A 16,652-nucleotide genomic window follows, 5' to 3' on the forward strand; every position below is an offset into this window, starting at 1 on the left:
GATCCATTAGAAGAGCAAAATGAGCAAAATGAAGCAGAAAATATTGTGGAAGAAGATAATGATGAAATTCTAGAGGATGAAGAGTTTGGATTATGTGATATTGTTGATTAAATTTAAGTTATGCTTGGAAATCAAGCTCATTTTTTGTAGCTATTAATTAGTTATACTTGTAATGTTTTGACTTTGAAATTTTATGATAAGAATAAGGATTCAATTAATGTTGTTATGTGTTCAATATTTGTATTATCTGACTTTGACATTAATTTTTATGTTAATCATTATTTTTTGAAAAAACATATTGATTATTATTATTATTGACATGAAATTCATAAAAAAATTATTATTTAACCAAAAATTGTGATTTTGACATGTCATTTCTAGCAAAAAATTCTAAAAAATGATCAAAATGTGTAATTTTTTAGTTATATTTATGTTGAAAATGGTTATTTTTATGCCAATTGTTAAAAATTATTGTTTTTTAGAGACAATTATTTCATGTGAATTGAAAAATTAATTAACGATGTATAAATATGTAGAATATAGAAACTTCAAAATATCGACCTTCTTCCTTAAATATGCAAAACAATAAAAACTTCACTCCAAAAAATGAAAAATAAAAAAATAAAAACAAGAAAATATGAAGAAGAAGACCACTTCAAAAATTATTAAATTTAGAAAATAATTATTTACATTTCATACATTAGAAAATTTGAAGTAAAAAAATAGGTCTTTTAAAGAAAGGGCCTGATGCAGAATCACCAATTTTTTAAATCAGCATGCAAATCACTAACATTCTAAAATGTAATATACATAAAAAAATTTAAAGTGCCAAAAACTATGCTCTAGAAAAAAGAGTGTGTTTTGTATCGCCCCTTTTCAAAATCGGGTCACTTTTTTGCTATCTCTATAAAACGAGTAATAGTATCAGTTCCTGTTTCAAAGTTTACATTGTTCATACCTCTTCTCTGTAATAGCAGCAGATCATTGAAGTTAATATGGCCGAACCTCTGATGCCATAAATCCATTGTAGTCATGACAGATGATGTCAACGCCTGATGTGCTATTTTGACATTTGGCTTCTATAATCCTCCCACACAAATACCTGATGTAATAGGCTTCATACGATCCAACAGGTCTTTAATAACACAATATGATTTATAAAACTCTACCTTGAGATTCTGATCAGTTATTGTAGAGATAGAGATTGGATTATTTTTTATACCGAGTACATACATCACATTATGAATATGTCTAATATTTCCATAAGGAAAAACAACATGAATATTACCATGACGTTTGTTTTCGTACCCTTTATCATCACCAAGATAGATGTTTTCTCCATTACTGGTCTCTTTCAAGTCTTCAAACCACTGTCTATTCCCTGTCATGTGGATGGATGCACCTGAGTCCATGAACCAGGTATCTGCTTCATCATCCTTAGCTGAAAGCATAGAGTCAGATATGAACAGTTTGAGGTTCTAACTCTATTCCTCATCACCAAAATGTCCTGCATGTTGTTTATGTCTCTTTCGGCCTTCATCAAAATTCTTCTTCATGTAATATCTGGCTATATGGTTGGTTCTACCACAATAAAAACATTTGGTTGCAGAGTCATTTCTATTGAAAGACGTACCTTGAGGTGGGGGCATCTTTCTTTGTGGGGCTACACTTCTCTTCTGTACTACATTTTGATTTCCTTTGAAGGGCTTATTCTTTGACATTAAGGCCAGATCTGAACTTTGAGGTTTATGAGTCAGCCGCCTTTCCTCCTCTTGCATGAGGATCCCAGTCAATTCTTCAAACACATTGGCCTTTTCTCTTTCATTCAAGCCATTGATAAACATTTGATACTTGTCAGTCATACCATTCATGGTAATTGTGACCAAATCTGTATCTGACACAGCTTCACCGATGTCACCCAGCTTGTTCTTGAGCTCCTTGATTTGTGAAATAAATGCTACAACTATCTCATTCTCCTCCACCTTGATAGAGACAATCTTGCTCTTCAAGAACAAAAATTGATTGGTGTTCTTGACCTCATAGAGATCCTTGAGTGTCTTCCACATTTCTGGTGCAGTCTTGCAATCACGGATATGAGGAATAATGCAATCCTTGACCGACAATTTCAGGGGCATTCTTGCCTTGGTCTCCCTCTTGTCCCAGTCTTGCATTGTTGTTGTTGCTCCTCTTGCAGTCAAGTTCAGCTTCACCTCATCATTATTCACAATTGTCCATGCATTGTGTCCCTCAAGCAGGGTCTGCAATTTAAATTTCCAACCAAAATAATTGGATCCATCCATCTTGTTATTCTCATTGAGTTATGATTCTACTAGCTGATTATTCATCTTGAATGAATACAAAATAAAATTCAACACTAGCAATTTAAAAAACAACCCCATATCTTCAAAACTACTACAAATGCCAGATCAAAAAGAAAAAACGAGACCAGATCCTCCTTGTTTTTAAAAGATCACTTCAATTCCTTCTTAAAAAAAAAAACAATTGCCCCCTTTTTATCAAATAAAGAGCCCCTCCATTTTTTAATTAAATAATTAAAAAATCGACATGACCACCATCACCAATGCCTCCGTGCCCTTTGGTTACCTTGCAGGTGGCAACTACAACTTAAAAAGACCGTTTATGTTCACACGTACGCTGCCTCCAAGGTTGCATTCTTCTCACAACCAGTAGCCAAAAAAAGCTTTCTTCAAGAACTTGTGGTAGCGATCTAGCTTAGACATTCATGACAATGATCCAACTTAGACATTCATGGCAGACTCGTGGTAGTAGTCCCCACGTCCTCAACCAAAAAAAAAATCGCAGAGGGATTGGGACCGCAGCAGCATATGTCAAATGAAAGAGCAGGTTTCTAGTCTGATCGACCGACAGCTCCAGATAAGCGAAGTCGAAGGTGACGTCCTCCATGTCAGTCCTACAAAAATCCAAAAAAATGGATTCAATTCATTTCTGATACCATCAATTCCCAAGTGTGCAACGATCCAATTCAATTTGCTAATCACAGATCACAGATAAAAAATGCAACGGATCAGATTTTCCTGTGGCCTCCTCCATGCCTCCTGCAGCCTCCTCCACGACCACTGATACCAAGATCACCTCACACAACATATGATTCACCAAGGTTTCCTCCTCTTCGCATGGTTGGTGCAATTCAAGAACGGTCCACTCGCGTCGTTCTTGAGAACAAAAAAACGCGTAAGGTCGGCACTAAATCAACACGTCTATCGCCCTTAAAAACATGTTGATTGCCCTCCAACCACATTGGTCAGATTTCTGCCTCCAATGAGGGTTACAGGTCATCCTTAGCCCTGAATCTCTGATACCATGTCAAAAATAAGAAGAATCAAATTTATTAATAATCTTTAGCAGCGCATAGGTGTGGAACACCACCTGTAAGACTGGCTCTGCAGAACATGCTCTCCCTTACAATTCATTACATGAGAAATATATACATGAAACACACATTTAGGGAAGTTGAAACAACACCCTAGAAAACAAGAACAAACTCCTAATCTAAGGTTCAGTTTGAACCGTCACTCCATTAAAACATTTCTTCATTAATCTCAACATTGTGATCTTGGAATTAAAACTTTTTACTTCTTTGGTGACCATTGTTCAACAAAAGAAAAGAAATGTTAATTAAATTATGCTTTGAACTAAGAATTTACAAAGAAATAGGTCAAATATAGTGAACCAAAAAATTTTACATGTGAAGAAAAAACTTCATTGAATACCACAAATTTTACTTATCAAGAAAAATCTTCATTAAATACCACAAATTTTACTTATCAGGAAAAAGCTTCATTGAGATCCGGCTTTGAGAGTTCAAAGAAAACACATGTTTCTTTTTAATCCATTAAAAATAGTTTTTGAAAATTCACATGAAACTAGTTTAATTTTTAATATAATTTAATCAATTCCCATGAAGCATAAAAGGGTTTTATCTAAATTTTTTAAAATTAGGATATTTAATTTTTTATTTTTAAAATGAAAAAAGAGTAGCATGATCTGGATTATCCACAGTATCATGTTCAATCCGTCAACGTTTCAAACTCCAAAGGGGGTCAATCATCAGGACTAATTTTTAGAATATGATTGATAGTTCTTTGAGAGAAGAATCATGCGACCAGAGTATAAATAAACCTAAATCTTGATAAATTTTATATAAAGAAGCCCACCCTCATATATACATATGAATATTATAATAATTTTAGTTTAATTAATTAATTTTTATTTTTATTTTAATTGTTTTACTTAATTGATTTTAATATGTAGATTATTAATCCTTTTTATTCCATAAATTTTTATTTTGATCAATTAATTAATTTTTAATTTATCTTATTTTATCAAATGTTAATTTTTATTTAACTTTCAATTTTAATTTTAATTTTTAAATTAAATTAATTTTAAAAATTAAAATTAAAACTGAAAGTTAAATAAAAATTAACATTTGATAAAATAAGATAAATTAAAAATTAAAAGTTAATTAATTGATCAAAATAAAATTTTACGGAATAAAAAGGATTAATAATCTACACATTAAAATCAATTAAGTAAAACAATTAAAATATAAATAAAAATTAATTAATTAAACTAAAATTATTATAATATTCATATGTATATATGAGGGTCGGCTTCTTTATATAAAATTTATCAAGATTTAGGTTTATTTATACTTTGGTCACATGATTCTTCTCTCAAAGAACTATCATTCATATTCTAAAAATTAGTCCTAATGATGGACCCCCTTTGGGGTTTGAAACGTCGATAGACTGAACATGATACTGTGGATAATCCGGATCATGCTACTCCAAGAAACAACCACAAAAGCTTAAAATCTAACATGAAAAAAGAGATTAATTTATTATACTAATGAAAAATTATCATTAATTAAGTAGATGTGTCTAATTCAAAATAGACATTTCTGAATTTTAATTTAATTAAATATAATTATTAAGTAGACAATAGGATTCAATTTCTATAAAATATGTTGTAATATTTATAATAATATTCATACATCAAGTTTATCTTAAAATTAGTTATTTTATCTCAAATTAATTAATTAAAAAATATCTTATCAATATTTAAGTGAGATGAAGAGTGAGATGAATCTTCATAATTAAGAATATTGTTACATATTTTAAAAATATATATATTTATATGATTTTTTTTTAAATATTGTAAAATGTATAATAAAATAAAATTTTTAATATTTTTCATAAATTAATATTATATATATATATATATATATATATATATATATATATAATTCCAATTGAAAAACATATTTATACTTTTAAAAATCATAACAACAATAGCAACATAATTAAACAAATATATCAAATTATATATCTTCACATTTAAGAAAATAACGATATGCCATATGTGTGTTCAGTGCAGACATGAACATCCTAACCTACCTACTTAAAAGTGGAGGTGAAAAAACATATCTCCTCTCCAAAGTCAAAATAAAAGGAGCCTCTCACTAAAAAATAATGAAAATCATAAATCTATATCCAAAGTTTTTGGTGACCCACTTTAGGTTAAATTTGCCTTGATATAATACTAAGACTTATCTTCGTCACATCCTAATTATCTAATCCAACCTATTATTAAATAAACAATCATTTTCCTTTTAGTGTTAACGTTCGTAAAAGGAAATGCCTCTAATTAAATTGTGTATATGTGAACATGGCATCGTCAATGATATTTTTTAATTTTTTTTAATCATTTATCTTGTTTTTACTCATTTTATTATAAAATATTTATTAATTTATTATTTATTGATTATTGATTAAAAAATTAAATATTGATTTTATTTACATGTTTTTTTAATTTTAAGATATAGAGTGGAGATGAGAATGGAAAAGAGAATATGTGATGGCAGTGATAGTGAAGAGTTATAAGTTGCACTCGTGGTTGAGAAGTATAAGTTTAAGTGACAGAGTCATAGTAGTCTCGTGGAAGAATTGGACAAGGGATCACCTGAGGATCCCAATTCCACAATTACAGATGAGATGATGATGGTGGTTGAGAGCCGAAAGGCTTCGGGTATTTTCATTTTAGTGGTGATGTCTATGCAGGCTTGGGCTTGAATGTTAATGGGTATGGCCCATGTGGTGATGTTTATGTGAGATCCATGTGATGATCTAGAATGGCCATTGGAAGGTCAACTGGCCACAAATTGTTTTTCGAAAAGCTTGAACAAGAAGCCCACCTAGAGAGTGGTACATGAGATAAAATATGCAAAGTGCAAGCCAAATGGGAAAGGAGTTGGGGATATTGATCCCCAAAAATTTCCAATATTTGTCAAGTCTTTGTTTAGAGAGTCCCTCTGCATCATGGTCAATGAGGATGATGTTGTACTCATGGTCACAACGAAAATACAAGATTTGACAAGAATTATGGTGGGTTCATTGAGGCTCCTCTTTAAAGGAAGGCAACTTAAGATAGATATGGATCTCAAAAACTATGACATTAAGAAGGATGCCTTTATCTCTCTTGCTGTTTGCCTAAATAGCGGAGCCAAGAGTGGGGGGCATCTTCAGCACCAAATACAATGTCCTTCAAGGATGACCTCAGGACAGGCCCCAGATCTCATCAACCTTCGTTAGATCCTAGGGAATTCTAGGTGGACAAAAGGAAGGATGTACCCTTGGAAATTTCGCAATGAAAAATGGATGACTTCATTTAGCTCTACGTTGTTAGGTTGCAAATGCTACTTATGTGGCTTATGGTTATGTTCAAAGGATATTTATAAATGGATTCATTCTTCATGGACCAAGAAGTGCAAGGTCATCTTTTGCTCAAAAGGTTTTTTTAGAGTGCTTTTCACTAAACTAAAAGATTACTAGAAGACCCTAACTAGTGGGCTTTGGTTTTGGGTTAAAGTCGGTCTGTTTATAACCTCGCGGTTTCTCAATTTCCATATCTCTACAAAAATTATTACCAAGATCCTAATATGGGTTCCACTTCCCAATTTTCCTATGCACCTTTGCCACTTTTCAGTTTTTCAGGGTATTGGAAACTCCTTGGATCATTTTCTTGTCACAGATCTCTCTTAAGAACAACTTGACTTATACATCTACAATAGAATTTGTGTTGAAATTGACATTAGCAAAGGGCTTCCAAATCAAATAAATTTAAAAATTGGAGATTATCATTGGACCCGATCTTTAGATTACAAGAACATTGCATTTTGGTGCTGAGTTTGTCTTCAAATTGGACATTTACAGAATTCTTACCCTTAGTCAAATCCCAACAAGAAATGTCTTAATAGAACTTCCAAATCTAAAAGTTGGAAACCTTGTGTCCTACACTCTATGGAGGGCGAGATTGAGGATGAGGGTGACTAGGAGGATGAGAGTGCTAATGATGTTATGATTTCGAGAGATCATGATAAGACAATCATTATTGATCAAACTCCTGAGGACTAAACAGGGAGCCCAGTAACCCCTACAAATATGCAGTTGTTAAACATAGAAGTATCTCTAGGTATTTTGAAGCATGCTCGTGAATCAACATCTTCTAACAATGATAAAGAGTCTCCTCCATCTCTTAACACTAATATGCAAATTACCTTGGTTGACCTACCTCTTATTGGGTGGACCAAGGTTGTGAGAAAGAGAGGAAAGAAAAGTCGCTCTAAAGACTGTCCCCAAATAGGGTGATTCTTCTTAGTCTCTCAAACTCATTATAGTTTCATTTGTAAATTAACATTTTGAGTCCAAAACACAACGAGTCATATTTTAGACTAAAATCATAAACTTACAAATAAAACTATAAATCACACTCTAAACTCATTCTCTTCAAATTATTTTATTATTATTATCTATATATTAACTTTTATATAATTAAATTATATTTTAAAATTTATAAATAAATTTTAAATGTTGATAATTGCAAGTTGTATACCAATTAAATTTTGTTGAGTATATCTGGTAGTAAATGCAAGTTATGCAAGTTGATAGATTTGTTGATTGGAATCTATTTATCATAGTACAAATCTATTAAAATGTGTAGATGGCTTACAAAATTTATTAGTTAATTTGAATGAACATAAGTATATTATTTGGGCACCTCACATGGAAACTATATTGAGGAGCAAAGTGCTCTCACAATATAAAAAGATAACTATTCTATTTAGGAGTCGTCTAATAAGGCGGAGGAATTGCACAGACGACTAAAAGTGGTTGGAATTCGGGGAATTTTTTTTTCAAAAAATCTTGTAAACGCAGTGTTTGAATCATGTTTTTGATGGTGGAAATCGATTTAGCACCATCAAAAACGTCTAAGACAGCGAAAATTTTGAAGTTTAACAACTATAACTTGGATTTACAAAAATCATTGCCAAATTTTCTCTAGATATAACCAGAATTTCCTTAACTTTCTGGGCAACTCTTCCACTTTGTTAGACTACGCGTTCTATTTATGGAAGATTGCTAAATGAAAATTTGGAAAATGACGAAATAAAGTTTGTCATCGATGAAAGAAAGAACGAGAATCATTGGGGTTGTTACCATCTATATTGCTGAAGTCTTCACGGGGTTTGGAAGAAGCTAAAAACAAATGTTTGATAAGATGGACGAAAAATAGTTGACGTTTGCTTTCCCATTCCTTTGAAAGGATCGAGGACTACTTAATGCGCCTCAAGGACGTACATTTTAACCGGGAGAATGTGGGATGAAGGATTTTATTTTAAAAAATCTCAAATTAATATATATTTAATTTAATTTCTAAAATATAAAAGAAATAGAAATTAATTTATTGTATTAAAAATTTGAATAGCTTTTTTTATGGTCCAAATAGATTTAACACTATAAAAAAATTTGAGACACTCAAAATTTGACACTATAATCTAAATTTTCAAAAAGTTTTGCTAAATTTTATCATAAATTTATCAAAATTTCTATTATTTTCTAACTAATTTACAAGTTTTTTAAATTACTCTTCAATTATATAAAGATAGGCCATGCGTTTTTAGACATCCTGACCCCACTTCATAAAAGTGGAGTAGAAAACATTATATGTCCTCTTTGAAAGTCAAAATTATTAAAGTCATAAATCTAAAACAGAGTTTTGGGTGGGCCAACTCATGTAAAAAAAATTCCTTAATATATTAATAAGGCCTATTTTTAGTCACATCCTACTTGTCTAATCTAACTTATTAAAATAAACAATTATCTTCTTTTCAAAGTTTTAGTGTTCATAAAAGGAAATGCCTCGGTATCTAATTGTCTAACCATGTATGGTTCAGTGTCTTCACTATTTAAGTTATCTGTTTTTATCATTCATCATGCTTTTATTTATTTTATTGTTTACAATTAATTAATATTGATTATAATATAATCAAGAATGATTTTTAATTTATAAATATAAATGGATAGAATTAATTTAAATAAAATCCACATGATGTAGTTTAATTGATAATCACCCAACAATAAGATTTATGTAAATATAATATAAATAAAATTTCGTGTAGATTTTTAATATTAGGAATTTAATATTTTATTATTTATATATTAAAAATCTTCATATTAAAAAAAAATTAAAATAATAAACAATAATATTTTAAAGAAAATTAAAAATATTTATTTCAATTTAAATTATTAATATTAATATTAATATGTAAATTGTAATTAATCATGAAATTTATTTGATTTAATTATCTATTAATTTTTTGGAAAATTTCTATAATTTTAATTTTAAATGAAATATTAATATCTTTTATTATAGTCAAGTTTTACTAGCACAACTAGTTGAGGCTGAGCATCGTTAGCAAGGTGACCCAAGATCAAACCTTACCGCGGTGGTTGTGCGTGTGCTAGGGGGAGGAGACATGCTAAAAAATCTAGTCAACTTAGCCTTGGTGTGACCCAGGTCAAGTGCGAACCCTAGGTGACTTTGATGGATTCGATGCTCTGGGTCTCGTTTCTCAAGTCATAGATCAAGCCTAGAAGATCACAAACAGTTTGATTTTATATATATATATATATATAATTTAATGATAAAATATTTTTTTAATGATTAAAATATATATGACAAAATCCTAAAATATTTTTAAAGAAATTATTTAAATTAAAACTACATACGAATAAATTTAAAATATTAGATGATTAAATATAAATTTTAAAAGATAATTACATTTTATTTAATTAATATTAACCATATTTTTAATTTCCATTGATGTAATTAATTTTAATATAGATTTTTTAGTTAATATTAATTAATGATGACTTTAAGAAAGTTATTATTTGTAATTCCTTAATATTTATTTATTTACATTAAAAATATTAAGTGAAGTGTTCAAAGAAAATCACAATTTTGATGGCTTAAAAGGTTTCAAAAGGTTAGGAAGGCCAACATTGTGACATATATTTTTAAATTTGGGTTACATAGGACACTCTAGAAGTGATTTTTCATCTTCAACCCTCTTAATGTTACAAAGATGATAGATTTTTTCATCCCAAGATGTTTTGAGAATTATCCAATGCCAACTTCACTATGAAACTTGTGAATGTTTATTCTTAGGAATGTTGATTTTCTTCTTTATGCTAGTCAAAACAAGGTGATACTTTTGAAATTCTAAATTAAGGTTGACCACATCATTGTAGTATCTTAATTTTTTGTCACATCTTATGTTCTCCACAAATGTAGATGTAATAATATTGTAATATTTTATTTTTCTTTTATTCTTCAATTATTTAGCCAAAAACTTGGCATCTTTATACCATCTCTACTTGAAGCATAGGTGGTTCTGGCTAGAGTTTGAAGAAATTATGGGGAGCCTCTTTCCATCCATGTTGTTTTATCTTGTTCTTGTAAATTAAGTACCCAATCATAGCCATGTTCTCAATTCCAGAAAGGTTGGATTCAATGAGGAGAATAAGATAGGGTGTATTGCCTTTAATTTTGAGATTATAATATATAAATTCTTTTGGATTTTCTCTACCTTTCTTTGGGATTCTTTGGAGATACTCCATCACCAAACTTCAAATCTACATAAGATACCAAGAATGATGAGACACTTAAAGATGAGTTTAATTTCTTATCCCATAGCCAAAGGTCCACTAATTTGCAATTGTTTTCAAGGCCATAATAAGCTTTCCACCCTCCATTTTTATCTTTGTCAATGTTGTCTAGTCCCAATTGAGTCTGTGAAGAATATCAAATTTGAGATAATTGTATGAATACTATTTCTCTAATTTTTTGTTGTCATGATTTATAGGTGATATTTTTGGATTAAATTATTCATTGTCATAATTGTGTTGGATTATAAGTTTTTGACAATTCTTAGTTTGTTATTGAGGTCATAAGGACTCCTTGACATAAGAACAATATGATTGACATAAATAAGAAGGATGATGAGTATACTAGCAAGAGTTTGGTTGACACGACATGCATTTTCTAACCAATTTTCTAAATTATCGTTATGTATGTCAAAAAGGGTAAAGGGACAACCTTGATTGATTTGAATATTATAGTTAATTCCTTTCTAATAACCCTTAGTATCTCTAAAATTGGCAACAATGATATCACATAGCCTTATGACAATATGTTAGCTCTTCTAGCAGATTTCGAAGGTTAGTCCTCAACATTATGTCAAAAAAATTCTAAAGTCAGCAAAACAAGAAAGATGATTTATTTTATTATTGCAGTAATCCTCCACAATGATCCTAAGCATAACAAGGTTGTCCATAGTTAAAAACGATAGCTTATAAATATAACCTAGTCTTTAACTCATTTTATGTGGCTTTCTAGTCATATGCCAATTTTCTTTTCCAAAATACTTCCATATAGTTATGATAAAATGGAGATAATCATAATGGTATGGACAATTTTGATCTAATTTTTTTTCTTATAAAAGGCTAAATTAATATGCATGAAATAACAAATTCCTATATAAATATTCTTAGCATTAATATATAAAATTTCCATCCATATGTTTATTTTTATGTAACATGCTATGGGTCCAACCCATATACAAGAGTTTTTTTAATTCTATGCCGACTACAATATAAATCCTTCTATGTGAGGGACCTTAGATGCTTCATGTTCTCAAGTTTTAACCAAAAACATAATATCAATTTCACTTAGAGTCAAACTTAATATAAAACCTTTACATCATAGAAAACCACAACTCTTTCAAGAGAGGAATTCAAGTGTCCCAAATTCCTATTTATTATTATTTTTTAGTGTTTATCCTTAATAAGAGGTTTTCAATATCTAATTATTGTCCATTTTTCTTCCATCTTGGCTTCTTTTAAACTTTCTTCCTTAATTTAGCTTGATATTCTAGAATGAGATTGGTCTTCTAGATTGTATTCTTTATTATAAATATTTATAACCATTTAATCTCAAATATTTTACTAAGTATGTGCCATATATATGGTCATTAGAGCTTACTTTAACAAGAATCAACTTATCTTTATGTTTGAATATTTTTCGAGGCCTTTTTTATTCTATGAAACAAATTGTTTCAATTTGATATATAATTTTTAATTCTTCCTTGACTATTCCTATCATCTCCTCATCTATCTACTCTTTTATAATGAAAAGTATAAGGTTCACAAGTCTTTTTTTATGCTCATGGTATAGCTCTATGTCCTTATTGATTTCCCTTTGGATGGATTTGATATCTAATATAAGTTCTAAACTATCTAGGGACTAATTGTTAGTTACTTTTTCTTCTAGTTTTTTATGTTGTCCATAAGATTACAATTTTGTTTGACATATTCTTGGATTTGCTTCTTCTTTTGTTTGCTTTATTTTTGTATTTCTTGAAATCAAACCTCTATTTTTTACACTCAGATCTCATTAATGTTATTTGTTTCAAAGGGCCTTGTTTTGTATGGAGACTCATGTTTGAGACTCCATAGTAGCTAAGAGAAGACACCTAAAATTTATCTATTTTTAGGGTTGGTGTGGCCTAGGTTACATACAATCCTATATAATTAAAAAAAAAAAAAAACTCTATTCTTTACATCTAAATCTTTAGCTCTTATAAAACTAAATTATAATATATTTTTTAAATACTATTTGTATTTAATTAATTTTAATATTTTATGATATATATAACACGGAATAGTAAATATTATTAGTAAAATATATGGTTTATGAATAGCAATATTACATCCTATGGCCAAAAATGCTAGAAGTCTTAGTTTTCCTCTAAATGGACATGACATGTAACATCCTTATCATATTGACATGATTGAATTTTGACTGCATGATAGATGGAGCATGAAAGTATAAATGTAGAAGAAGACTTAAATGATTAAATAAAATTTTGATTTCATAGCATTATTACATAATTTGGATGTCTCCGAGGATTTTTAGTGATACTACATTTTATAGAGAAGGGATTGCAAAATTTAAATGGAGTAAAAGAACAAGCAAAAGAAAAGCCAAATTCAAAAAGAAGGTGGGGCGTTGAACAACCCTACTATAGTTGCATCCAATTGTTGACAAAGACCATCAATTTTTTCCTCCATGCATTGGATTAGTTACATATGGTCAATCACGATATTCATAGTGGAGGCCAATTGCACAGATTATTAGTGTGGATGGGGCTGGTGCAAGATCGCTTGACCTGACAGAGTTGGGGGAATAACATCATCATAAACAAGAATGGTCCAAACTAGAATATTTGGAGAAGCCATGTCTATAGTAGTGGCAGTGGTGGAATTTTCTTCTACATTTCACCAGGCGCAACCAGATAAGTCCACCTAAAAGCCAACTAACATTGTGTTATTACAAACACACACAAAGTAAAAAAGGATAGCACAAGCGATTGGAATAATGGGCCCCATTTGAAAAGGGATGAGGCTCATGGTAGGAATTAATTCCCACCTAAAATGATTTAATGCTAGGTATAGTTCCAAGCCTTCTACACAAGTGAAGCTATCATCCTAATTGATTTCATGATGAACCAAATTAATGCAATTATCATGAAGTGTGTTATGGAGATTTACAGCATGACCCATCAAGCTTGCACTCGGTTGTTACTAACTAAACCAGATGCCATGGAGGACGAGGTTAAGGGACAACATGGATATGGACTACTTCATTCATGCTCAGGGTTCTGATGAGTATTTCTAATGCAAGGGAATCAATTTGAGTGTTAAGGGCTTGTAGCACATGGTATGAATTAGTTTCCTATACGGAGACCAAGCCAAACATAATTCAATGTATAGGGATTATCAACTCTTAAGGAAGGTGCCCAAATTCAAGTGCCTTATAGTGTTGCTAGAGTTACCGATGATAACCAATTTAAGTGATCAGAGGTGTGGCCAAATCAATTCCTTTTAACAAGGTGTAAAGCTCTACTTCATTGTTGAAAATTAAACGTAAACTCGAACATTAATATATTTCTTCTTTTTCTTCTCAACAATAAATTACCTTCCAATAACTACCACCCTTAATTAAAAAAAATATAATTATTATAAAATAAAAACTACTCTATTATAATTATTAAATTATAACCCATAATATAATAAATTATCCATCCATTTTCTTTACCATAGATTAATATCCAATATCCATTCATTTTATTTGTACACCTCATCATTAGATACACTACAGTTATATATTTATCTTAGTTAACCTCAGGTTCGATATATATATTCTTTACAGCCATACAGACATTCTTTTCATGTTCAACCTAAGCTTCACTTAACTACACGTTCATACTTCGATACATATGTAAAGAGAATCTCATTAACATAATCTTTATAATTATACATTCGATATCTCATCTCATTTCCAATCACTTACACTCGACAAATTTAAGTTGGATGTACTTAAGTAACCAGTTGTATTCTTCGAAACGGAATGTCACACGTTTCTTTATATTGTAACATATTTTTATATATTATTATTAAATGTTATATTTAAAATTGTATATTGAATATTAATAAAACAATGAATTAGGATATATTAATTGAATAATTTACTTTTATAATGTTTGTGATTTATAACATTTAAATACATTTAATTTTTTTTTTTGTAGGTGGACATTTTGCAATATTTTAAATAAGGATTATATATATAAAAACATTTTTATCGTTAGTGTGTTTGAAGAAAAACGAGACTAGTAATATAAGTTGGAGTTTTTTTTGGTTGCTAAGATTTTATTAACTTAGCTTATTTTGTAAATAAAAATTTATAAAAATAGGTTAGTTGTGTTAGACTTTGACATACATTTATATGAGATGACAAAATAATTACTAGCCTTACAAGCAAAAGACTAGTGAGTCATAACAACTATTGGGCTGAATCCTCCACGTATCCATACTAGATGGTCACGACCCTCATCCTAGGAAAAGGAGATGTTCATTGATCTCCCCTCATCCTAGGAGAAGGGAGATGTTTATTGATCTCCTAGCTAGAATGATCGGTTTGTGGTCAATACTATCAATTTTTCTCCCCAACTCTACCAATCTAATAGAATTCTCCTATTAAGTCCTCTTGTATTTCTATCTGCCACCACTAGCAATATTCAAATAATATTTAACCATGTATCAACTTAGTGCCATGATCGATAAAATAATGAAAATGCATGCAATGCCCAAATATAATAAAAGCTTAACCCACTTTTGTGTAAACTAGAAATTAGGAAACACTCACTCCTAAACACCCTCTTATACTTTCAAATTAATTAATCTACTAAATTAAAATTAATTATAATAAATTTCCATTCAAACCAAAAAAAATATGTTATTACAAGTGGGGTTGTACTTATCCCCCACACACAACCCATGGATTCCGAAGCTCCAAGTGAAGAAGGGGGCGTCTGCACCCATTCCCTAAATCAACTGAGAGTTGACCACACTCACTGAGCCATTTCGATGAAAGTCAAACGATGGCATGGACTGAAAGGGATAAGTATGGGAAAACCACACTCATTGAAATCTGCGACTTTGAAAAACACGGCCGAGCACTGCGCGAGTCTGCCACTTAGCCGACAAAATATGGACCGTGAGGCTGGCAGGGCACGGTGTCATCGTCAGGGTCTCTGGTTCCATAACAAATTCAAAATCGGCTTTGTCTTTTTTCCGAAAGACACAGGATACAGCAATTTGAATGCGTTAATGGAGTCCCATACATGCTCAAACTTGAAACGAATCCCAAGAAACTCACACTGTGTCATGTATCAGCACTGGCTCGAGGATAATTAATGTTTTGTTTCGGATTTCCGGTAAATTACGAATTTGAGATTTCTGAACCGTGATTTGTCGTTAGGGTTAGGGTTGCATTTTTGACAATCTAGATGAACCGTTTAAGTTACATTTTTAGCAACTGCACTTTCTAGATTTCAACCAATAACATGGAAAAAAGTCACAACACAAATCAATTTCAAACACCAAAATTTCAGAGTCCTAACTTAGTGATGAGACTTGTTTTCATATTATTTGTATCTTTTTACATTATTGGTTTATACATTTATAATAATACCTCTAGAAATTTAAACAGATGTAAAACTACTGCAACAGGAATAAAAGAAATCAGAACCTCCAAAGAAACAGAATTTTAATGTCCTCGTTTGTTGGATACATAACAGTATGTTAATAAATATTCTAAAATTGTTTATAAAATATATATGATTCGGATTTAACAATATACCATATTTATTA

The sequence above is a fragment of the Pinus tabuliformis genome, chromosome Q (assembly GCF_031772625.1).
Source record: "Pinus tabuliformis cultivar Carrire ecotype Pingquan chromosome Q, CPIR1, whole genome shotgun sequence".
Taxonomy (NCBI): domain Eukaryota; kingdom Viridiplantae; phylum Streptophyta; class Pinopsida; order Pinales; family Pinaceae; genus Pinus; species Pinus tabuliformis.